Consider the following 25,079-nt stretch of genomic DNA (forward strand, 5'->3'; position numbering starts at 1 on the left):
CAGATATGGAGGAGGAAATTGCCACGGGAATTTGGGGTGGAGTTAAGTTGGGAGAGGGGAAGATATTCTCCATGGCATATGCAGACGATATAGTGCTGTTAGCGGAAGAGGAAGATGAGATGAGGGCAATGTTAGCAAGGACGGAAAGATATATGGACAATAAGAGACTGGAGATGAACGTATTAAAAACAAAGGTCATGGTATTTAGAAAGGGAGGGGGTAGGAGAAAAAGAGTAAAGTGGATGTGGAAAGGGAAGAAGATAGAGGAGGTTAAAGAAATAAAGTATTTAGGATACGTGTTTCAGGCAAATGGTAGACAGGAAGGGCATGTAAAAGACAGGGTAAGGAAGGCGGTGGGAATTATGGGGCAAGTATGGAGTATAGGAAAGAGAAAATTTGGAAAAGATATAGGGAAGAGGATCTGGCTTTTTGATGTATTAGTTTGGACGGTGTTAAGTTATGGAGCGGAGGTATGGGGCTGGAAGGAGAGGGATAGAGTAGAGAAGGTAGAAGAAAGATTCTTAAAGTGGTTACTAGGAGTAGACAGGAGAACACCAGGATACATGGTAAGGGAGGAATTAAAAAGAGATAAACTTAGAAGTAGGGCGGCAAGAAGAGCATGGAATTTCGAAAAAAGACTAGAAGAAGGGAAAGGAGGGGGTTTAGCGAAAGTATGTTTGGAAAAATCAAGAAAAGATCAGAAAAGGAGAGAGGAATATCGGAATGGGAGAAGGAAAGAGAGAGATATTTCAGTGAAAAAGGGCTAGAGGAATTGGCATGGAATAGAGAGGGAGAGGGAGAGATGATAGAGTATGAGGAAGTGGAAAGGAAAGACAAGGAGTTACAGAGGGAGGAGAGAAAAGAAAGAATAGAGGAGTCGAGGTTTAATAGATGGTACAAGAGAATAAAGAGTGAGGGAATACCAAAGTATTTGAAAAAGGGTTGGTCGGAGAGGAGGTGGGGTAGGGTGACAAGATTTAGGCTAGGTAATGAAATGAGGGAAAGTAGGTATTGGGAAAGTGAAGAGAAAAAAGTATGTAGGGTGTGTAATAGAGAGAGAGAGACATGGGAACATGTATGGGAGGGATGCGGGAGAGGAGAAGGAGAGGGGGAGGAAAGCTGGCAAGAGGCGGTGGAAAGAATATTAGGAGAGGAAGGGGAGGGAGAAGAATGGATGAAGGAAGTATTGAGGAGAAGGGAGGATAAGTCAGAGGGGAGGGAAGGGGAGGAAGAGAGGGAGTGAAAGAATGAGAGAGAGTGATTGAGAAAGGAAGGAAAGAGGAGAGAAGGTGAAGCAAAGGACTAAAAACCGGAAGCGGAGGTCCAAAATAGATTAAGAAGGGTTAGGAATTTAGCGTGTGTGTGTGTATAGGCAGGAAGGAAAGATAGAATAAGGATAGCATAAGTTAGTTTAAGTAGTTTAAGTAGTATAAGTTAGATTAAAGAAATATATGTGATACGCTAAGGGAGGTAAATATTTGTAACCCCTTTGGGGAACAATAAAGATATTCTAATTCTAATTCTAATTCTATTATTCGTATAGAATGCAGCGTAACCACTGGCGCGTATAGCAATGACATGCGCGTACACACGATACATGAATTTTCACCGAGCGTGCCGCCAGGATATAAAATATCGGAAACGCCAGCACAGATCATTTATCTACCGATCGTCGCACGGAGGATTACTAATTTAACGATACGCATTGTTGATCAAGAAGGACATTTGCTCGATTTTCAAGGAGAGGAAATTACCGTAAGATTGCATATACGGCGGCGGCAAAAATAACGCGTTTGACAAATGAAATGCTTGTGTTGAACGGAAGCACGGAGCACGCGACAGACAATATCTTTGCGAGGGACAATATTTTTGCGAGAAGACGAGTGACTGCTGTATCGGGTGACAATAATCAAATATCTCGTTACGCTAAAAAGAAGCTGAGCGCGTTGAATCGCGAGTTTTTAAAATCATTGGGATTCGTCGTACGAAATACTTAACAATATGATTGACATCTTGAATATCGGAGGTGAGCCGATCTTTGATGACCGTATCGTCAAGATTGAGACTCATACGTACAATCCATACGCCAACACAACGCTTGGATATAGCGCGAGATACGGATACCGATACAACATCAAGATTTCTACACGTTACCATGTGAAAGTTTTCTATACGTCGAAGGAAAGTTGACGGTGCGTAAAGTAGCTGAAGAGGAAAGAGTGGTATTGGGCAACAATTGTGTCGCGTTTATGTTTGATGAACTTCGATATGAACTCGACGGTGTGGAGATTGACCGCAACAGAAACGTTGGAATTACTTCCACGATTAAAAACTATATCTCTCTAACAATCAGAAAGGTAAAATCTTGGGGAATGCTGCGTGGAATATGTCGCATAATGCTGTTGAATCTTACTTCAATTTTTGCGTGCCGCATACTATTGGGTTTTTGCGAAGATTATAAGCGAATTGTGATCAACGCTCGTCACGATTTAATTCTGATACGTTCGCGCAACGACAACAATTGCATATTTGGACATGCTTCGGCTGAAGCTGATATCGAATTATTCAAGATACAATGGCGTATGCCACATGTAATATTGAGCGAGGTCAATAAACTATCCTTGCTGCGCGCGTTGGAAAGCGGGCGATACTTGAATATCAGTTTTCGCTCTTGGGATCTATACGAATTTCCTCTATTGCATAATACGACCAAGCATTCGTGGACCGTGAAAGCCGCCTCTCAGCTGGAGAAGCCGCGATACGTGATCTTTGCGCTGCAGACTGGCAGAAAAAATGCTGTGTCAAAAGATATTACTACATTCGACGACTGCAAATTGACCAACGTTAAACTCTATCTAAACTCGAAATTTTATCCCTACGATGATTTGAATTTAGATTTCGATAAAAATAGATTCGCTCTCTTGTTCGATATGTACTCTCGTTTTCGCAAATCTTATTACGGGTGTGATAATGATGATGTGCTATTAAACATTTCAAAATTTCTACATTGCGGTCCTCTCGCAGTTATCGATTGCTCGCGACAAAACGAGTCTGTCAAAAATTCCACCGTGGATGTGAGATTAGAGTTTGAATGCAAGGAGGATATACCGACAAATACTACCGCCTATTGTCTCATCTTACACGATCGCGTTGTCGAATATTGCCCATTGACCAACGTAGTTCGTAAAATTACCTAAATCAGCAAATATCCCCTCCAATGTCAAAATATATAAAGATTGGGATTTTGACGATCGGTAACAGTCGTACATCGTTCTTGCAATCGTACGGTAATATTATCAGCATAATCGCGCCAACGTTTGTGGATCTGCAGGGATTCATTATCGGGAGAAACTTTGTCGTGAAAGAAGTAGCGATATTGTGAAATGGATCTGTTCTCTCTCATTTTTGCAAGTCCCGTACCATGGCGTGCGCTTACAAAATCTGAGAAATGCCAAGCTTCATGGTTAATCGGACATCACCATGGACTTCAATGGGGGGATGAAAACGTTCCAGACAGCTTCGCTAGGCGTTTGATTACGAGAGCTGTAATGGGTGCGACGGAAGAGGAAAATGGAGCATCTCCTATCGTGTACATTAAAGGATGCGAAAAACGAGAATGGCTGGTCGATATGGGAGTGGTGCACTTGGACACAGTATAATTGGACACGGTGCAAATGGACACGTTACAAATGGACACGAGATTTTGCACACGGTTCAATTGGACACAGTAATTTTGGATACAGTTGCTTTTGGACACATAAGAAAATACGCATCGTTTACTTAGACACCGCTCAATTGGACACTGTTCATTTGGACACCGTTCGTTTGGACACAGAAAGATGCGCACCGTTCATTTGGACACAGAAAGATGCGCACCGTTCATTTGGACACCGTTCGTTTGGACACCGTTATTTGCCTACCGTTCGTTTGGACACCGTTCATTTGCCCACCGTTCGTTTGGACACCGTTCATTTTCCCACCGTTCGTTTGGACACCGTTCATTTGCCCACCGTTCGTTTGGACACCGTTCATTTGCCCACCGTTCGTTTGGACACCAAAATTTGATTTAAATTATACGACATAATCCACACCAAATTTTTGTTTTAAATAAGAAATAGGTTTGGGTTAGGTTATATCTTCCGGAAGTGGAACCCCCCCGCAGGGGGGGGGCGGAACCCACTGTATCCATGCATGACATCCAAATATGCGAAAGGCTAAACAAAGTGCTAAAAGCAATGTAAAATTAATGACATCAGTATCAGAGATATATAAGTATGAATATATTTTATTTTGACAGAAATTATAACCTTCAAATGTATCTCCTTTTCACGATTTCATATTTTACATAGATTTACCAGTATAAAGTGTTATAAGAATACTGATTATATTTTCCCAAAATGATTTTTATTTCTCTCCATCTGTTACATATTCAAACAAACAGTGCGCATGTTTCTGTGTACAAATGAACGGTGTCCAAACGAACGGTGGGCAAATGAACGGTGTCCAAACGAACAGTGGGCAAATGAACGGTGTCCAAACGAACGGTGGGCAAATGAACGGTGTCCAAACGAACGGTAGGCAAATAACGGTGTCCAAACGAACGGTGTCCAAATGAACGGTGCGCATCTTTCTGTGTCCAAACGAACGGTGTCCAAATGAACAGTGTCCAATTGAGCGGTGTCCAAGTAAACGATGCGTATTTTCTTATGTGTCCAAAAGCTACTGTATCCAAAATTACTGTGTCCAAATGCACTGTGTCCAATTGAACCGTGTGCACAATCTCGTGTCCATTTGTAACGTGTCCATTTGCACCGTGTCCAATTGTACTGTGTCCAAGTGAAGGCCACTCGTCGATATACTTGACGATGATGCGAGAAACGACGTTATTATTGAGATCTTAGATGCGGACTATGAAGATATCACTTCGTTAAATAAGCTAGATGTTACTAATACTATGTGTTATGAAAAACATTTGAAAAATTGCGCTTTACAAAATGTATTTAAAATATTCAATTGGTGGACGAATCATCATAAAAATTCACCAAAACATTATTTAGAATAAACTATTGTTAAAATATATGTTATTCTCTTTTATTCTTCCCTTTTCCTCTTTTATATCCCAGTACGCGTGTATTAAATTTCTGTACGTGACGTTAGATAGCGGCGTCAACCACCTTATCAGGCTACTGATGTTACATTTTAATACATGCACATAGACTTTAATATTTGAATGGTGTATAAATAATTGTTTTGTCGTTCAATAACCGTTCGATAGCCGTTCGAAGCCGTTCGATAGTCGTTCGATAGCTGTTCAAAGCCGTTCGATAGTCGTTCAAAACCGTTCAATAGCCGTTCAATAGCCGTTCAATAGCCGTTCATAGCCGTTCGATTGTCGTTCGATAGTGATTGCGGACGCCTCGCGCTATCTCTGTCACACCTACTCGCGGCATCGTACCTTCGCGTTCCCTCTTCCCCGCACCCCCGCGCCTACCGTTCCGCCGCGGTCCCCCTCCCCCTCTCCGCGGACCACGCGCCTACCGTTCCGCCGCTGTCCCCCTCCCCTCTCCGCGGACCCCGGGCCAACCATTCCGCCGCGGTCCCCTCGCGTGACGTCATACCCCCCCGTGACGTCATACCCCCCCGTGACGTCATACCCCCCCGTGACGTCACCCCCCTAGTGACGTCATACCCCCCGTAACGCCCCCCCGTGTCGTCATACCCCCCGCGCCGGTTTCTCCTCGCCCCTTACCCCCCCTCAGAGGACCATGGCTTAGAATCGGCCTAGCTATACTACTTATGAGTCCATCAGGAGAAGTACCCAAGCATGGATTTTCAATATGAATGAATAATCCGCAAGTTTTAATCTCCTAATCTCCTTGTTTAGTGTTACGGCCAATTCTTTTTTTGCAATTTTTTCCATCTTGCGACCATATTTCATAGCCGCGGTATCGATAGAGGGAGGAAATAAAATGTTCTTCACAGTCGCGGCACAAGACGTTGTCGGTCTCATGCGACATATGATTCCAAAATTAGACGCTGTCAACATTTCGTGTCAATGAATGCTACAAATCAGATTCATTTTGCTCCATTGTATCACATTTAATTTGTCTCCAATTTTTCCCATTTTCAAACAACTTTTCCAAATGATTTTCTCGAAGTTGCTTGAAAACATCGGGTGGAAGATCTGGTTTTTGTGACTGCGGGCCGTAATGACGATCTGTTCCAGATTCCCGTTTAAATTTCTTTTGCCTTCCATTCATTTCCCGAGATTCTCTGGTTCTTGCAACTTTTGTTTATCGTCGCTTTTTCAGAGTCTCGACAATGGGAGGAACATTTTTACATATGCTTTTATGCACTTGCGTGAGAACCTGTTGCGTATTATATTGCACAACTGCCCCCGCAATTCTAGCATTGTAGGAGCCTCGGTTACCAAAATTGATGCGCTTTCCACCAATTTCTTTGCAGATTATCGAGTTGAACGATTCTGCAGGATTGTTGGTGAATTTCAGCAACAAGCTATCGGAATAAGCGCTTAAATATACGATAGCACTCTCTACTTTTTAGTAAAGACCGTGCAACTTGAGATATGGTACATAATTTTTCTTTGTTTCACGGTCACATATACGACCGCGTTCGTTGCATCGTTTATGTTCACCAAATATATGGCTAGGAATATTTAAGATATCTTTTTGTAATTCCATTGCCTTTTAATGGTCAGGTTGCTTTCTTTCTCTTTGCAAATCGATTACTTTTATCACCTCTTTTCATATTTTCAAAATGTTGCTTTTTACAACATTTCGTAGCTGCACGAAACCACGCTTTCTTTGCATTTTTGGCTGAGTTGTTTCTGCTACAGCACTCAACTTTTGCATAGATTGCGAAGCAAATGATTCGTACATTCAATTTTTTTCACGGTTATCATTTGTTCGCGATATGGTCTAGTATCAACGATGGTCTGATATACGCTACTATCACCATCGGTAATAACCGTTCTATAAATCATTCTATGCATTTCCAGGCTACTTTTAAAGCCTTCTGCAATGGCGTCGCTCTCCATACTTGTGGAGCTTGTGTTACGATCGAAATTTTTGTAGCATTTATGATTTCTTGGTTCGATTCTGTTTCGTTCCACTATATCACATATCGTGCAAAATTTATTGCGGATTCCGACGAATAGAACTTTTTTTGTGCGGTAACCAAGTATGGCACCAACACCGGAAAGAGAATCGTAGGCGTTGCCGTACGATTTCTTCATCCAACTACCATCCGCTACAACAGTTATGTACGGAATACCGTTTGTAGTTTCTTTTCTTTCGAGAGCGAGTTGCTTTTCAACTTCGCCAGCCATTTTCATATTTTCCACGGCTGTTTTCTCAAAATCATTAATTACATCTTCTCGATATTTGATGTAAGTTTTATCGGACATACATGGAATATTTATGGCTGCACACAGCTCTTCCAGGTGGGCAAAGCCGATTCCAACTGTAACAGTTCCTGCTACAACAGCCGTATTAACGTCCAATGTTTCTGGCTCTGTGGGTTCTGACCAGATGTTTGCTTCATAATTGCACATTTGGCACTTGAAGAACAACTGCGTCATTAACCCACGGCGACGAGAATTAATGAGTTTCCAATCTTTAAATCGGCACTCTATCCCTCGCGCATGATTATCGAATGTTCTGTGGATTTCATTCCACAGAAAAGCAATGTCGACAATGCGACGGCCTTTAGGCATGCTTTCCTGGATACGATTTGTATCCAGAAGGCCCTTTTCGATAACAAAATTATTGTTATCTTCGCAAAATTCAACATTTTCACACATACCTGTATTTGAAGTTGACTCGAGGCACTGCGTTTTTTGGGTACTAATTATCGAATCCATTATGTCGGGAAGTAATTCAACCGATTTTTGCAAATTTTCAGATTCGTTAGTACCCTCAGTAATGCTAGTGTGCCGGAAGTCATTTGCCTCTTGGGTTAGCTTCAATAATTTTCGCCTGCAAAGAAAAATTAATGGATGAATATTTTTTAAAAAACATAGCTACAGAAATAAAATATTATATATAATAATATATATTATATATATAATTTAATATATTTTTGAAAAAAAATAAACCTCTGAAAAATAAGTACAGTCTTTTGTTTATACATTTTTTTATCTAAGTGCTATTAAAAATTAGTTATATAATACAATAAAATGTTTTAACAACATAAATTCCTCTAAAATATTTTATAACTAGCATAACGCACATGCAAAACAACCAGCTCACGAATTGATCGCCTCTGGCATATATTTTTTAACACACATGCACATCGCATCTAGTGTGAAATAACGATCAGCTCACGAATTGATCGCCTCTGGCATATATTTTTTAACACAAATGCACATCGCATCTAGTGTGAAATAACAACCAGCTCACGAATTGATCGCCTCTGGCATATATTCTAGTATGTGAATAATAACAAATCAGATTTGGTAACATATGTTGAATGCTTTCTGTTAAATCAAATAAATTTACAAGGTGAATATTGTTACCATTACGTTTCGAATATTCATGGTTTGTAATAAAGGTACATTTTACCATAAGAAACTATGTATATAAGATCTGCAAAAAGTAATATTGAAATATAAAATGAACAAGTAGCATTATTATATTGTATGCTTGATGTAATCTAAAAGAAGAAAGTAAAATTTATATTTAAAACTTTTATGTGAAAGTTATTTAGTCCCCAATTACATACATATAATATATAATGTGTTTTAACTTGTGAATCATGTCACTATTCTAATCTGAATATATTCGATCTTAATAACTTATCTTTGAACATGTATTAGTAGAAAAGAAAATATTGATTTTCAGATATCTCTAAAACACAATAATTGTTGATGACTCTATAACATTTCACAAGATTCTAATAGCGGAGACATTAATAATAAATTCTCGCTTTAAAAAATTCCGTGCTTTATAAATGGATTTATTTTTTATTCCTACAAGAATATACAAGTGGACTCGTGCTTTTATAAACTGCAACTCCATAAGATGTGCTGTCTCATTGATAGAATTAGTCAACGAAATATTTTAGTGCAATAGTATACAGTACTTCAAATATTGAATTATTTCCACAGAATAAGTTTCAGCAATTACACACAGAATTAATTGTTACTCAAAAAACAATAAAAATGAACAAAATATTGAAAAATAGCTTTATGCAACTTAAATATATTATTATGACTTCAATATCGTTATCTTGTTGATGCAATAACCTAAACAATAAAATATACATAAATTGATACACAAATTTCCTAAATTCTGGCATATTATATTTAAAATAAACACGTATTCACATACCAATATATTGTTAAGATTATGCGCCTATCTAAAGTTTCTATATTACAAAAGATATATCTAGACAAACTTGAATAAGCGCAGAATGCATATGTATAAGAAAATTGACTAATTTTGTGACAATTGACTAATTAATGTGAATTTATATTAGACACATGATTACTCAATTTTCTTATGCATATGCATTCTGGCCATAAGAAATTATTACAATTTGGCGTACATATTATTAGATATGTTATCCAAATATCTGTGCAATTTAAATGAGATTAAAGCCTATCACACACAAATTGGCATAATTGCATATGCATAAAATAAGACTGTCTGGACCAATGATCGAAATAAACTCGCCATATTGATTTACATAGCATACTCATTGGTCCAGACGGTCTTATGCTATGCATATGCAGCTATGCCAATTTGTATGCGATAGGCTTTAAGGCCCTCACACATAAATTGGCATAGCTGCATATGCATAGCATCTCAGACAGCACAAAACATCCTCAGGATCATCCTGAATATGTCCAGGACGGTTCAGGACATTTGTAGGATGTTTTAAGATATTATTATAAATATATTTATAAAAATTTAATATGCATACATAATTATTTTTAGTTGTGTCGGCTATTTAATATAATTTAGAAATCTTAAGTATTATAATAAGTATTAATGTCCTATAAATGTCCACTGGATAACCCCTGGATGTCTGTAGGATATATCTGCCCTGTCTATTATATTGGATGTCTTTTGGATTTCCAGAGGACATATATATGTGCAATTAATTGTTAACATTAATTTCGTTTAATATTAATAATTGAATTTGATGCGCACATTTTCATATATCCAAAATTATTATTTATTTAATATTTCATGAGAAATGTTACTGTTCGCAACATTCCAAAAACTTTACAAACAATAGTATTCAACCGCTCGTTGGTTTACCGTTATGCGACACGCGAACTCGTATTTGAGATTTGGTCATGAGAATTATATAAAGCTTGCAAAGAGCAGTTGCTCTTGTCAATTGACAGGAAATTACAAATGTAATTATTTTCTATCAGTTCAATTTCTGATGCAATCCCAACATAGGGAATTCAGATATTGGATTGTTTAGAAAATATTACACTACTCAAACCCGGGATCCAAACCTAAAATATTCATGTATAGCACGAAAGCCTCAAATATTAAAGAACGGTGAACTATTTTTAATATTAGATTTTTAATATTGGCAGTAAATAACAAAACATAATTTTAATTTATATTTAAATTTTTAAATTTGCTCCTTGAAACATACGAAAAATATCCCTATTATATCCTATAAAAATCCTTAGGATGTTCCACAGGATCTCCCTAGATTCTCCAGAGGTTAATATACGGCTATCATTTACTCTTCCTCAGGACATCCAGAGGAGATCTGAGGATTACAATGGGATATCCTGAGGATATTCTACATGTATGTCCTGGATGTCTTTTGGACGTCCTAAGGACATCGTTGTGCTGTCTGGGATAAGACCGTCTGGACCATGAGCATTGAGATGAAATCGCCATATTGATTTACAAATCATGCTCATTGGTCCAGATGGTCTTATGCTATGCATATGCAGCTATGTCAATTTGTGTGCGGTAGCCCTTAAGCTTATCACACACAAATTGGCATAGCTGCATATGCATAGCATAAGAGCGTCTGGACCAATGAGCATCGAAGTAAAATCATCATATTGATTTACATAGCATGCTCATTGGTCCAGACGGTCTTATGCTATGCATATGCAGCTATGCTAATTTGTGTGTGATAGCCCTTAAGTAGGATAGTAAGGCCGGTTCTGGCTCAGTTTTGTGTGAGTGTGAGAGAGAGGGTATCGTTGGGGAGTAAGAGAGAGAGATAGTTTCGGAGCAGTTTGTGGGCGCCCGAGGGATGGAGAGCGGGCTGGGCGGGTGCATGGGGGGGTAAGTAGGGTGAGAGGGGAAGCGCGGTCGGGGGGAAGCGGTGGGTACGAGTCGCCGAGAGTGCTCGAGAGATGGCGTTCGGGGGTGGCGGTTCCTCCCGATTCGCGACCTTGACGCGACTCGCGCTTCTAGCGCGCGGTCCGCCGTCGCGATTCTTTAGGGGGGCGCGCCGCTTCTAGCGCGCGATCCGCCGTCGCGATTCTTTAGGGGGGCGCTTCTAGCGCGCGATCCGCGAGCGGGCGGCGGGCGCCCGGCGTCGAGGGGCGGGGGATCGTCGGTGGGCGGTCGAGCGGACGGAGGGGCGTCCCTCGTCGCTCTCCTCCTCTCGAGGCGCGCGTTAGCGCGAGCGCGCTCGTCGCTTTAGCGAGATGGCGAATCTTCGAGAGGTCGTAAAATAAAGAGATATCGTCGTTCTAGCAAAAGAGGAGAGGTGTTTTTATTGTTTTCTTTTACAAATTTTTTAAATATATTAATATATTAATAATACGACGATACGAGTACGCGAGCGAGCGTATCACGATTCTCCGAAGAGCAGAGCCTGCAGTTCGCAATCGATTATACCGTTGCGGTCGAAGTTATCGCTCTCGCGTATCATCGCGGGAATAAGCGCCTCATCGCGAGCGCCTGCCGCGATGTCGAGGAAACGAATTAGCTTGTTGTCCACGCGCGCGGTTAAACCGCTTAAAGATGCAACGATGCGGTTGACGCAAAGTTCCAGATTTAATATATTTACGACGGTGTTCTTCGATACGGCTAGGCGAATTTTAGGCGTTTCGAGACGAAGTATTCGGAGATTGTTGAGTTTGCCGAATCGTAGCGTCAATTGTCCGATGTGTATTGGCGTCGGGCGCGCCTCGTCGCGCTCGTCGGAGCGAAAGTGCGACAGGAGCGTGGGTCGTAGATCGAGCAGTTCCTTCCACGTATCCGGCGTTAGCGAGATCTCTTTGCCGTGACAATCTCCGAGGACGATTTCTACGAAAGAGGGTCGGCTGACGTTAACGCTAATTTCCAGATGTTTATATGCGGTTTTGGTCAATGGATAGCGTCTTCCTAAGATTCTGAGCGGTCGCGCGATCGAGACGTCCGCGTCGTGTTTTGGCGTTCGATCGCGATCTAAAAAAATAGATATAAGCGATGAGAGAAACGGTGTTAGCGAATTATTAGTTCGAATAAATGTTCGATAGTCTTACCCATTGTCCATTTTAGCTTTTTTAGCGTATTCCGCGCTATCTTCGCGGTCTCGTTCGGTTAGTCTCGATCGATCGTCGAATGAGTGTTGCTGCTGCGGTTGCCCCCCCATTGTCGCGTACATTGTCGCTCGTTTTTTCTCGTTTGTTCTTTTTCGCGCGTTAGCTTCGGTGTTCTCCGTCAATAATGAAGCGCTTAATGGATGGACGGTCTTTATATACTCGCGTAGAGATCGCTTCTTCCCCTTTCGCGCGTTTTTTCTTATATATTCTATTTTAAAAAAATAACGGTAGGGTCGCTCTAGTCGTTCTCATCGTCGATTCTCTCTTTCTCGATCGTGTCGCTGAGACGATAGACGCGACTAAGTAGATCGCGCAATTGCCTTAGCAGTCCATCCGTAGGACATTCGATGCCGAGCGCGTGTAGATCGAAAGGACCCGCCGAGGTTACGGTATTTGTAAATTCGTTGAAGGCGTAGAACTGACGTTTGGCGAAGAAATATAGATTGCCATCGATGTATCGGAAGGCCGACGTTATCGCGGACGGAATTCCGGGAAATATATCTTTTAATGGAGCGTGTCTAATGACTATCATGTGACACTCGTCGATTTCCGCGACTTTATCATCGTCGTATATAGCGTAGGTTCGTCCCGTGTGCGTATTTATCGCCGCGTTGATTTTAACGTTTCGGGGAAGTCCGATATCGTGGAGATATCTCGGCCAGCCCGATTTTAGTTTAAGACTGGGATATTCCGCGAGGTAGATCGAATCGTTCGCGAATAGCGCGAGATCGCCCGAGGGTCTTCGATACGCGGCGGATAGACGCGTAAAATTCGTCGGTAGAAACGTCGCGTAATCCGTGAGCGTCATGGGTCTACCGTAACGCTTTTCGGTCATGTCGACCGACCATATGTTGCGGCGATTAGCTATATATAATCGATGATTCATTATTAGCGCGGCGTCCACGCGTCGTAATGCGCAGAGATCCGCGCGCGCTGGGTCGGTCGGCGCGACGCTCGTCGTCGCGGGCGCCGCGGTGGTCGCGGGAGTCGCCGTTGGATAGTTTCCGTCGTCGTGAGATCCGTACAGATTCTGTATAGCGAGAATGTCTTCTATGCTCAACTTAACTGGAAATTGATTCTCGATATCGGGTATATACGGGAACATTATAGAGTCATTGCGCATACTATGCTGTAGACCCAATGCGTGGCCGATCTCGTGCGTTAGCGTTTGTAGCAGATGATGCGTGTCGGGAGGATTTTTGTTTAGATACACGTGCCATGGTTCGGAATCGTCGACGTGTATCTCCGATGTGAAGTCGGTTGTTCCAGAGGGAAAAAACGCGTGAGCTAGGGCTCCTCCCGGACCGTCGAAGGCCGCCGGGCAAATACCGACGTTTCGGCGATTCGCGTAAGTGTGCGCGCCCGTTCGATACGATATTAATATATCGGGGTGTAACGGGTCCCGTGCGAAAGTTAGCGATGAGTTCGCCGCCCATAACGCGAATGCAGTTTCGGCCGTTCGCGAGATTTCTTCGCTAGCCATCTGAAAATTCCATGCGAGACGCGTCTTCGGCCATTTTCGCGCGATCGGGCTATACGCGCGATCGGGAATATCTGCGAGACCGCATCTCGGTTTACGCATAAGGTGAAGCGTAACGGCGTTTAACGCGCCGTTTCCCGATAATTGATAATATTCTTGAAACAGCGATAGCGCGCGACGCAGAGATGTCGCGTTATCGGACGACAGTGATTCTCCATCGTCTTTTAGAAAACCGTATACGCGCAGAAAACGAAGCGCCTCGATTCTCTCCGAGTCGAAGGGCGCGGCGACCGTCGTAGCGACGAGCATCGTCGCTAGAGTGAGAACCATCCTCGTGTTAGTCATCGCGCGAAACGGAAAAAACGCTGTAAACTGTTGAGAGACGCCGAGCGCGATTGATTCGCGTGTTCCGCGAGACGCCTATTTTTATCGGTGACGAATAATGTGCGTGGGTGGGGAGAAGGAGAGGGAAACGCGTTTCTTTCGGCGTCGAACGTTTGGAATGCGCGTTATCTAACGGACGCGCTCGAGTTCCTCTTTTGTTTTTTCTATTTTATTATTCGTTTGTCCTCTAAGAAGGACATTCGATGAGCGATTAAAGATATCCCTTTCAACGATGCGCGTTATCTAACGGATGTTTTCGACGTTCGATGAGCGATTAAAGATATCTCTTTCAACGATGCGCGTTATCTAACGGATGTTTTCTGTTATTTTTATTATTCGTTTGTCTTCTAAAAAAATGTCGAACGTTTGGAATGCGCGTTATCTAGCGGACGCGCTCGAGTTCCTCTTTTGTTTTTTCTATTTTATTATTCGTTTGTCCTCTAAGAAGGACATTCGATGAGCGATTAAAGATATCTCTTCCAACGATGCGCGTTATCTAACGGATGTTTTCGACGTTCGATGAGCGATTAAAGATATCTCTTTCAACGATGCGCGTTATCTAACGGATGTTTTCTGTTATTTTTATTATTCGTTTGTCTTCTAAAAAGGACACTCGATGAGCGATTAGAGATATCTCCTTCCGGTAATGATAAATTAGAGATATCTCCTTCCGGTAACGATAAATTAGAGATACCTTTAAATATCCCTAGATACTTTTTTCCGGCGATGATGATCTCATTGTTTGCAAGGTATTCGGAATGCGCATTATCTAACGGATGTTTTTGTTATTCCTATTTTTATTATTCGTTTGTCCTCTAAAAAGGACACGATGAGCGAGTAGAGATATCTCCTTTCCGGCAACGAAACGGTCGCGGAAGGAAGATGCGGCGCGATCGATAAATTGTACCGCAACATCCCGCGCGTCGATCTTTATAAAACGCGAGATCGTTTCGAGAAGCGTTAAAGTATTCTCGCTCGCGAGATAACGAAGCGCGAAACGACGGAACGTGAAGTGACGAGAATTAAAATCGGTCGTGAACTGTTCGATATGGAACGAATCGAACAGATCATTAACGCGGCCGATTATATTAATGTAAACGGGGACTTAATTGCGATAAAATCCTATGTTCTGGGAGACCTCGCTACGGATTTGCGTGTGGAAGCGCAAGGTGTTATCGATAATAGTCCGGATTCGTTTAGACTCGCTTTTCAGTTAAACGAAGACATAGATATCGCACATTTAATGTAAGTATCTAATTGAAATTATAATAAATTATAATAAATTATAACAAATTATAATAAATTTTATTAATTTTTACTTTTATTAATTTTTACTTTTATTAATTTTTACTTTTATTAATTTTTACTTTTATTAATTTTTACTTTTATTAATTTTTACTTTTATTAATTTTTATTTTTGCATTTTAGACAAGAAATAGAGAGCTGTGTAAAAACAGCGCGAGAATCGCTTTATGACTTAATAAATAGAACGAAAACTATGCTCGCACAAGCGCAAAGCGTTCATAGCGCATTGCGCGACGCTCGTCGACGCGGCGAGCGCGATTTCGCCGTTCCCGAAGTTAGGCGAGTCGTCGCATCACAGATCGATGAGGAGCCCTTCGCCGTTCCCGAAGTTAGGCGAGTCGTCGCATCACAGATCGATGAGGAGCCCGAATCGTGACCGATCGGCGAATTACGATCAATAGAGGACGAGGCCGAATCGGCGACGGTCAACGAACAGATTACTGCGTTCGACACGGAGTAATTTTACGCGTTAATAAAGCGCATTTGTAAGATATAATTTTTATGAATAAATGTTATACATTAAGCGAAACGTTGATTCTTTACGCTTTTCTTTTCTTCTTCCGTATCCTCTCGTTCTCGCGCTTCTCGTAATAACCATCTGTATCCGTATTAAGTATATTTAAATAGTATATTTAAATAGTATATTTAAATAGATTAAAATAGATTAAAATTTCTATAATTAAGTTTATTATGCGATCGCGATAAAATAATATCTATGGACAGTTATAAATTTATAATTAAGTTTGTTACGCGACCGCGATAAAGGATGCGACCGCGATAAAGAAAAAACGCGGTTTTTTCGTGTAACGTATATTTTGCAACAATATATAACATATTTATGATTAAACTTATAGATTATTTTAAATTAAAATTTCTATAATTAAGTTTATTATGCGATCGCGATAAAAATTTCTATAATTAAGTTTATTATGCGATCGCGATAAAATAATATCTATGGACAGTTATAAATTTATAATTAAATTTGTTACGCGACCGCGATAAAGGATGCGACCGCGATAAAGAAAAAACGCGGTTTTTTCGTGTAACGTATAGTTTGCAACAATATATAACATATTTATGATTAAACTTATAGATTATATAATTGACTTAATACATTATAATTATATTTAAAATTTTAAATATATAATTAATTTGATACATTATAACTTAAATTTATATAACTTAAATTTATATAACTTAAATTTATATAACTTAAATTTATATAACTTAAATTTATATAACTTAAATTTATATAAAATCAATCGCTCATATTGCGCAAACGATCGCGTCGCTCAAACCACCAATCGTGCAATTTACACGCGTTTTCTAACGCGCAATTTTTCGCGTGGTATCCGCAATGAAAGGCCCGCGAAGCGTTCAGAGTCTCCAGACGTTCGATATCTTCGTAATCGGCGTCGATAGTCTCGACAGAAACGGTTATATCGCGATCGTCGGCGACGTTTCCTAAGATCTCGATTAACCACTTCTTCTTCTCGTGACCTTTGACATAGATCTGCACCGTCGAATCAGGGTTAGATCCTCGACATATGGCATCTCGAACGAGTTTTTTCATCGACCCATAATTTGTGTGTCCATCGTTCCACTTTAGCTGATGATGATTCGATATCAACCAACACGCTCGCGATTTTTCCGCTCTCGTGAGCAAATCCCACGACATCGGCGAGCGAAAGATGTGATGCGTCAATTCTACACCATTTCTTAACACGGCTACTTCTTTCACGACGAATTTTTCGTTAACTACGAAACCTTGAAGATCGACAAAAATCGGTGTGTCCATCGTCGTTGTTAGCGATACTCGAAGTGTTTCTTTCTAGATTTTTTTAAGCGTTTTATTCTGTCTCCATATTTTTTCGAGTATCGTTGCGCTTACACGATTCTGCGCACGACGTTAGTAAGCGGATTGTATTCTACCACTCGATCGTGAATAATAAGACAGTAAGCTGTGGTATTAGAGGGGATGTTTTCCTTGCAGTCGAACTCTATGCGAACGTCCACAGTGGCGCTTTTAATTGACTCGTTCTGTCGAGAACAGTCGATGACTACGAGTGGGCCGTGAATTAAAAATTTATCTAGATTTAAGAGTGTTTCGTCGTTTTCGCATCCGTAGTACGTTTTTCGAAATTTCGAATACATATCGTATAATACGGCGATTTTATGTTTATCGAAATCTAAATTCATGTCATCGTAAGGATAAAAATCGGAATTAAGATACAGTTTGACATTAGTTAGTTTACAATCGTCGAATAAAGAAGGCTCCTCAGACAGAACGTTCTTCTTTCCAGATTGTAGCGCGAAGATAACATATCGCGGTTTCTCGAGTTGTGTTGCCGCTTTAACGGCCCACGAGTGTTTGGTCGTGCTCTGTAGAAGCGGAAACTCGTAAAGATCCCATGAGCGAAAAGCGACGCTCAAATATCGTCCACTATCTAACGTGCGCAATAATCTTAATTTATTAACATCATTCAATACTATATGAGGCATTCGCCATTGTATTTTTAACAAAACGATTTTAGGTTCTTGTGTTTCGCGCGATATAACGCAATTGTTATCGTTGCGCGCTCGTATTAAAATAAGCTCGTGTCGCGCGTTGATCACAACGCGCTTGTAATCTTCGCAAAAACCTAATAGCACGTTAAGAGGTACGCAAAAATTAAAATCACCGATTGACGAATGAGTTGTTGCTAATAAGTCCCATCCAGCGTTTTTTAATATTTTACTTCTTTCGACTGTCAGCGACACGTAATTTTTAATCGTACTCGTTATTCCAACGTTTCTGTTTCGATCGATCTCTACGCCATCGAGCTCGTAGCGAATTTCCTCGAACATAAACGCCGCGCAATTGTTTACTAATCTCGTTACCGATGCGATTTCCTCTTGCGCGCTCGATGCTTCCTTCGACTCGAGTCTGCCTTCAATGTAGATAAAACTGTCGCAAGGTAATGTATATAAATCTTGTTGTTGTATAGGAATTCGTATCTCATCGCTATTTCCGAACGTAGTATTGGCGTAAGGGTTGTACGTGTGAGTTTCGATCTTGACGATGCGATCGTCGAAGATTGGCTCCCCACCGATACTTAAAATGTCGCACATTCCGCTTTTTACGAAGAAGCGGTTCTCGGCACGACAAAACCCAAAGAGCGTAGAAAAGTCTTGTTGGCGGCGGTTAGTCTTCCTCCCTTTTTTCTTCTCTTTTCTGCGTTTAGAGATGGCGCGACAGTGATAATAGACGCGTTTCTCGTGTTCGATCCGTTCACTACGAGCATCGCGCGCTTCTCTATCGTTTTCGTCGTACGTGTAGACGAATCGTAATTTCTTCGCCGCGAAAATCGATCAATTTTCCGTTTTGGTCCACAACACGCACATTTATATCGGTAATGGTCCGTGCGATGATCGGAAGGTAAATGATCTGCGTTGGAATTTGCGACATTTTATATCCGGGTGGAACGTTAGGCGCGAATTCGTGTATAGTATGCGCGGATTTGTCGTTATGATACGCTCCTATTGTAACGTTGCACTCTATTCGAATAAGGTTAATGGCCATAATATTTATTGGTTTATCGGATGCATACCATTTATTCGGTTGTAATACACGAGATGAGAAACCCAGGAGCGAACCGATATTATCGGGTTTTGTGAAATTTACTTGATATGCGCATTTAATTTCGCTTCTCATAGTGTTATCGTTACCGCGAAGCGTTATAGAATTTTCACTTTTATCGCCATTCTCATTGTCTTCGAAATAATCGTCATCAACATCGTATATGTAATCGTCATCGTTCGTTTTCGGTTTTTCATTTTCGCGTTCTCGTTCCTCCTCTCTCGCTCGTCGTTTATGACGAATCGCCGCTCTTAGATACGCGTTTATAGCGCTTAATTCGTAAGATCCTATTGGAATCGCGATAATCTCGTCATTATTATCGAAGTAAAATTTATTATTCGTGGAATTTATATTCGGTATCGTATTATAAGTTTCAAAATTGGTTAAACCTAATTCGTAATCGTCGTCGTTTAGATCGAGAGGCGGAAAATAACTTGCCGCGAGAATACTGCTTCGTCCGGAAAGAGTGAGAGTCAGCGACATGATTGGCGAGAGCGATCAAACTGCGTTCGATTGACGAATAACGGTTGATATTATAGTCGACGCTTCCTCCAATCGACTTCTCGGAGAAATCGAAGACTCAATTGTCCGCAAATATTTTGATCGCGCGTCTGCTCGGAGCGACGATTGTATCGAATGTTCGCGTCGCGCCCGAGATAACGCGCGAGTTCGCGCGGAGGACGAAGATCGCCGAAACCGTCGTAGTAAATTGCGTCGTCCCCCTTTTTCGCGTACGCCACCCAATGAGTACCCGGTCCGGATGCGTCGTCTAAATTCACAATGCCGCTCTCATCGCGGCGCGCTTGCGACGGAAGCGCGTTGCGCATAAACACACCTCTAAAGTGAGGTACGCGCGAGAGTATCGCCGCGCGATTTAATTGTTCGTTTGTCGTTGCTCCGACGGATGGGAGAATCTCTAGCGTTTGTTTACGCGAAGTTTTTTTTTAGCTCTTCTTCTCGTTGAGGATACGCCACTCCCACGTTTGTACGGCGCGAGATATAAACCGCGACCTTCCATCGCGCGATCATGGCGCTGCAACTCTTCCAGTTGTCGTCGCGCTGCTTTGCGATCGTTCACCGCTTTCGCGATTCCTGTCGCTCCACCGGCCAAAGAACCGAGAGCTCCCAATAACGGTAGCAGGGGTAAAAAGCCGCCGCGTTTCGCTATCGGAAGCGTTCTTTTTCTCGTAGCGATTATTCTCCTTTTGTTCTTTTTTCTCTTGATTTTCGTTGTACCCATTCCAAGTTTTGTCTTCGATTTCATAGCCATTCATACAGCCGCCGAGGCGGCTTTCTCGCCGAGAGTCGAATCTTTAGCCGCGACGCGTTCGCGCGCTCTTTTGGCGAGCGCGTGGTCAGCGACGTGTCGATCAGCGAGCTCGCCGCTCCGCGAGTACGCGATATCGTGCTCGCGGCAGGCTGCATCCAGAGGATTGACACCTCGATCGCCTCGCGCGAGTCGTTTCGCAAGACGAGTATCCGGTACGCAAAATTGATATCCAGGTATATGTAGTTCAAAAGGGAGCGCGTTTATCGCTCTATTCAACAAGCCAGCGCCATGACTCACACCGTACTGCTGTTTCGCGAATTGCATTCGCCGCAATCTTTAACAAGCGGCGCCGGACCGTCGATGTGTGTTCGTTGCCAAGGGCGATTATAATGCCCTAGGCATCCACGGTAGCGCTGCACCTCCGGATCTACTTTTATATATTCAGGCAGTTTCTCCCACAATCGTTCTACGTAGCGACCGAAATGCTTTAATAAAATTATTTTCGGAATATACCGCAATTGATCGGTGGTGAAATCGAGAATATCGTCGCCATCTATTAGTAAAATAAACATCTCGATTCACCGCGCGCAATTTGCTACTGCGCGATTGATGGCGATCTATTCGTATATAAATAAAAAGGTCTCGCCCTGCCTCACGCGAGTGTACCGCGCACGCGCGCAGCAAGAGAAATGCGCTTCGTGCGGCAACCGATCGCGATAAAGGTGACGAACCTCGATAATAAAACGCGACCATCGAAAAAAACGCGTAGACACGGTCGTCTATTACCGAGCGCTATTCGCTGCGTCATTTGCGGGCCTTCTAGTTGCGGCAAAACAAACGCATTAATAAGTTTGTTGGAGAGTCCGCATGGCGTACGCTTCGAGAACGTTTATGTTTACTCGAAGTCGTTACAGCAGCCTAAATATCAATATTTAGAAAATTTATTAACACCGATGGAAGATATAGGTTATTTCACATTTTCTAATAACTTTGACGTTATTTCACCCAGCGAAGCTCTCCCGAATTCGATATTCGTGTTCGACGATGTAGCGTGCGACAAACAAAATACTATCAGGGAATATTTCGCTATGGGTCGACACTCGAACGTCGATTGCTTCTATCTGTGCCAAACGTATGCTAAAATACCGAAACATTTTATTCGAGATAACGCTAATCTGTTAATTCTCTTTAAACAGGATGGTACTAATTTACGTCACGCATACAACGATCACGTGAACACGGATATGTCGTACGAGAATTTTCACGCGCTATGTCGCGCGTGTTGGCGATATAAATATGGTTTCTTAGTGATCGACAAAGATAGCGCGCTCCGCGCTGGTAGATACAGACGAGGATTTAACGACTTCATTGTACCGTAGAGCGATCAGTTGTCGCGAATACGTCGAACGCATCGATCGCTCTCTCGCGAGTTAGAAGAAGTTGCAATGGCCTCGACAGATATCGGTGAACGCGAAAAGACAGCAAAAGAGATAGCTAAAACGCGCGCATCGATTCGTAAAAAACACAGAGCATTAAAGACCGGAAAAATGGAAAGCGAGATCGCGATAGAGAGTCGTTTCAAACCAATCGTCGAACCGCTGCGGCGCATCGCTAATCGCGCCGAGCGAGACGAGACAGAGCGAAACGAAATTAAGCGCGAAACGATAAAACAAGACGCGATCGACGTTTCACCTTCGACGAGCGTCGAGGAAAAATGGAAGGACGAAGCACTAACCCCCGTTTGGAAAAAACCTAAAGCGAAACAAATACGCGCTCGACGACGATTGAACGCCGTTTCTACTCCATTAAATGAATCTTCCGTCGAAAGAGATCCATTCGCGCGAAACGAAACCGAAGAATATGAAACGTTCGAATCCGAGAGTCTCGAATCGCCCTCGATGCTCGAAATACCCGTTAGACAAATTTCGCGAATTTCTCAAGATCGCGAAATATCACACGGTCGACTAGGACCGTTAGGGCGAAAATATATGGGGACTCTTCTCGGCGGAGAAGCGCCGAACGAGATTGATCACGTTTACGGAATTTACATCGGCGAGAAAAGTGCGATGCTCGGCGATAAGCGATTTGACGTAGACGCGAATGATTCCATATTTATAGATGAGATTAAATATGTCGGTACTCCCGGTTTGTACGAATTAATTTTTATGAAAATTCCTAATAGTCTCATATATACAGAAAAAGATAAATTAACATACAGAAGTATATTGTTAACAACGAACGCTCATAGACGTGATCATGACGCTAAAAAATCTGTCTTAGGAAATAAAGGATATAAATACAAATTTATTATCGCTCCGCTTATTCACAACAGCGGCGCGAAAAAAACAGGCGCGGGTCGCGTATCGTCGACTATGCGTGTCACGAACAATAAAATTGATTACGTCCATTGGGACGATCCAAATGAATTAGTGGATCGTCTGCGATTGTTAGACGCTTCGCGTCGAGCCGGCAACAACGCTCACGAAAACGAGATTCTATCGATAATCGAGGAGCTTCGCGAAACAGGAGCGATCGTATAAATCGAACTGTCGCGTGGATGACCGTCGCAGTCGTACGCGGAATTCGCGATGTCCGTGAGCAAATTTGGCTCGCCTTTAAAAAATCGAGGCTACGATGCGAGAACCGGAAGACTACGTCCGGCTATCGAGTCTCTGCGAAATTACGTGCGCGATAACGCGCTGTGTCTAAGCTCTTCCATCGAATACGACGCGAGAGAGCGTAAGATAAAACGCTTGGCTCAACCTGAGGAGGACGCCGATGCGACAAGCAAAAGCTACGTCGAGGGAATCACATCGCAATTGAGAAAAGACGCGAACGAGGCGGGGCAAGGCGTCATTCTACTGTTCACGAGACTCGCTCAGCTCGATAGCGCTTTAGGTAAACGAATAGACGTCGCGGAGAGTTTCGTTTCCGAGATAAAAACGCGCGATAACGTTCTAAGTAAACGAATAGACGCTGTGGAAAATTCTATTTCGAGAATAGAAACGAGCGCTAACGCTCTAGATAAACGGATCGATGTTTTAGATAAACGAATTAAAAGTTTAAGCGATCAAATCGAAGTCGCGAAAAAAACTATATCGCTCAACGCGGCGGAGTCCTCGACGAGAAACGCGAGTGATTATAAAGTAATGTTAAATCAACGTAAAGCAATACGGGAACTAAGTCAAAAATCGCGTATCGCGGCAAATTCCGCGGTGAAATCCGAGACGAAGATACGAGAATTGGAAAATTCAACGTCACGATTGAAGAGAGACGCGGACGAGCTATCGGGAAGAGTGAGAGAACTGGCAAAGATTAGCGGGAGCGGCGAACCGCTCGAAAGAAAGATTAGCGGGAGCGGCGATCCGCTCGAAAGAGAGATTAGCGGGAACGGCGATCCGCTCGAAAGAGAGATTAGCGGGAGCGGCGAACCGCTTGAAAAAGAGATTCAATTCAACGTTATTCTCGAGAGAAAGAAAAAAGAATTATGAGCGTTAAAAAACGAAGACTAGTCGAGGAATTGCACGCGCCCGCGAGAAGAAACTTCTCGCGTCGTCGCGTTGCGGTGCGCGGGTACGACGACCTATGGCAAGCGGATGTGGTCGAGATGCGTCCTTACGCGAGATTCAACAAAGGCCACAACTACATACTCACCGTTATCGACGTATTAAGCAAATACGCATGGGCTGTACCGCTTAAGAGTAAAAGCGCGAACGAGGTTACTCGAACGTTATCTAAAATAATACGAGACTCTAAGAGGTGTCCGAAAAATCTACAGACCGATAAAGGAAAAGAATTTTACAATGCCGATATGCGAAATTTCGCGAAGAAGCACGAAGTAAATCATTATTCGACATATTCGGTGATGAAAGCGTCGATAGTCGAACGATTCAATCGTACGCTTAAAAATTCTATGTGGAAGTACTTCACGCTAAATGGAACGTACAAGTGGATCGACGAATTACCACGACTCGTCGAGGAATATAACACGCGAAAACATCGCACTATAAATATGAGACCTGTCGACGTAACTCCAAAAATTGCCGATAAACTTTTAAATACTGTATACAGCAATATAAAAATCGCGGCTCCGGCGAAATTCAAAGTAGCCGATCCGGTACGCATCAGTAAATTTAAGGCGATTTTCGAGAAAGGCTTCACACCCAACTGGACTACAGAGATTTTTCGAATAACTAAGATACAACGGACTAATCCCGTAACGTATCTATTAAAGGATTCGCGCGGCGAGCCGATCGCTGGAGGATTCTACGAGCACGAATTGTTGCGCGTTGGCGATCCCGACGTGTATCTCGTAGAAAAGGTGCTGCGTCGAAAGGGTGACAAGATTTACGTGAAATGGTTAGGAATGGACGAATCGCACAATTCTTGGATAAATAAAACAGCTGTATTATGATAAAAATGTATTTTTATTAAATAAAACTACATATTATATATATTATACATATTATACATATTATAC

The 25,079-nt window shown here is 42.2% G+C and overlaps 1 pseudogene; it reads right to left on the minus strand.

Moving 5' to 3' along the window:
• Positions 1-14,351, minus strand: part of LOC138943815 (uncharacterized) — a 33,668-nt pseudogene extending 19,317 nt beyond the window's left edge.
• Positions 14,352-25,079: the final 10,728 nt, after the last annotated feature.

This window comes from Polyergus mexicanus, unplaced genomic scaffold (assembly GCF_030449975.1).
Source record: "Polyergus mexicanus isolate NDT 795.1 unplaced genomic scaffold, iyPolMexi1.0 SCAF_44, whole genome shotgun sequence".
NCBI classification, from domain to species: domain Eukaryota; kingdom Metazoa; phylum Arthropoda; class Insecta; order Hymenoptera; family Formicidae; genus Polyergus; species Polyergus mexicanus.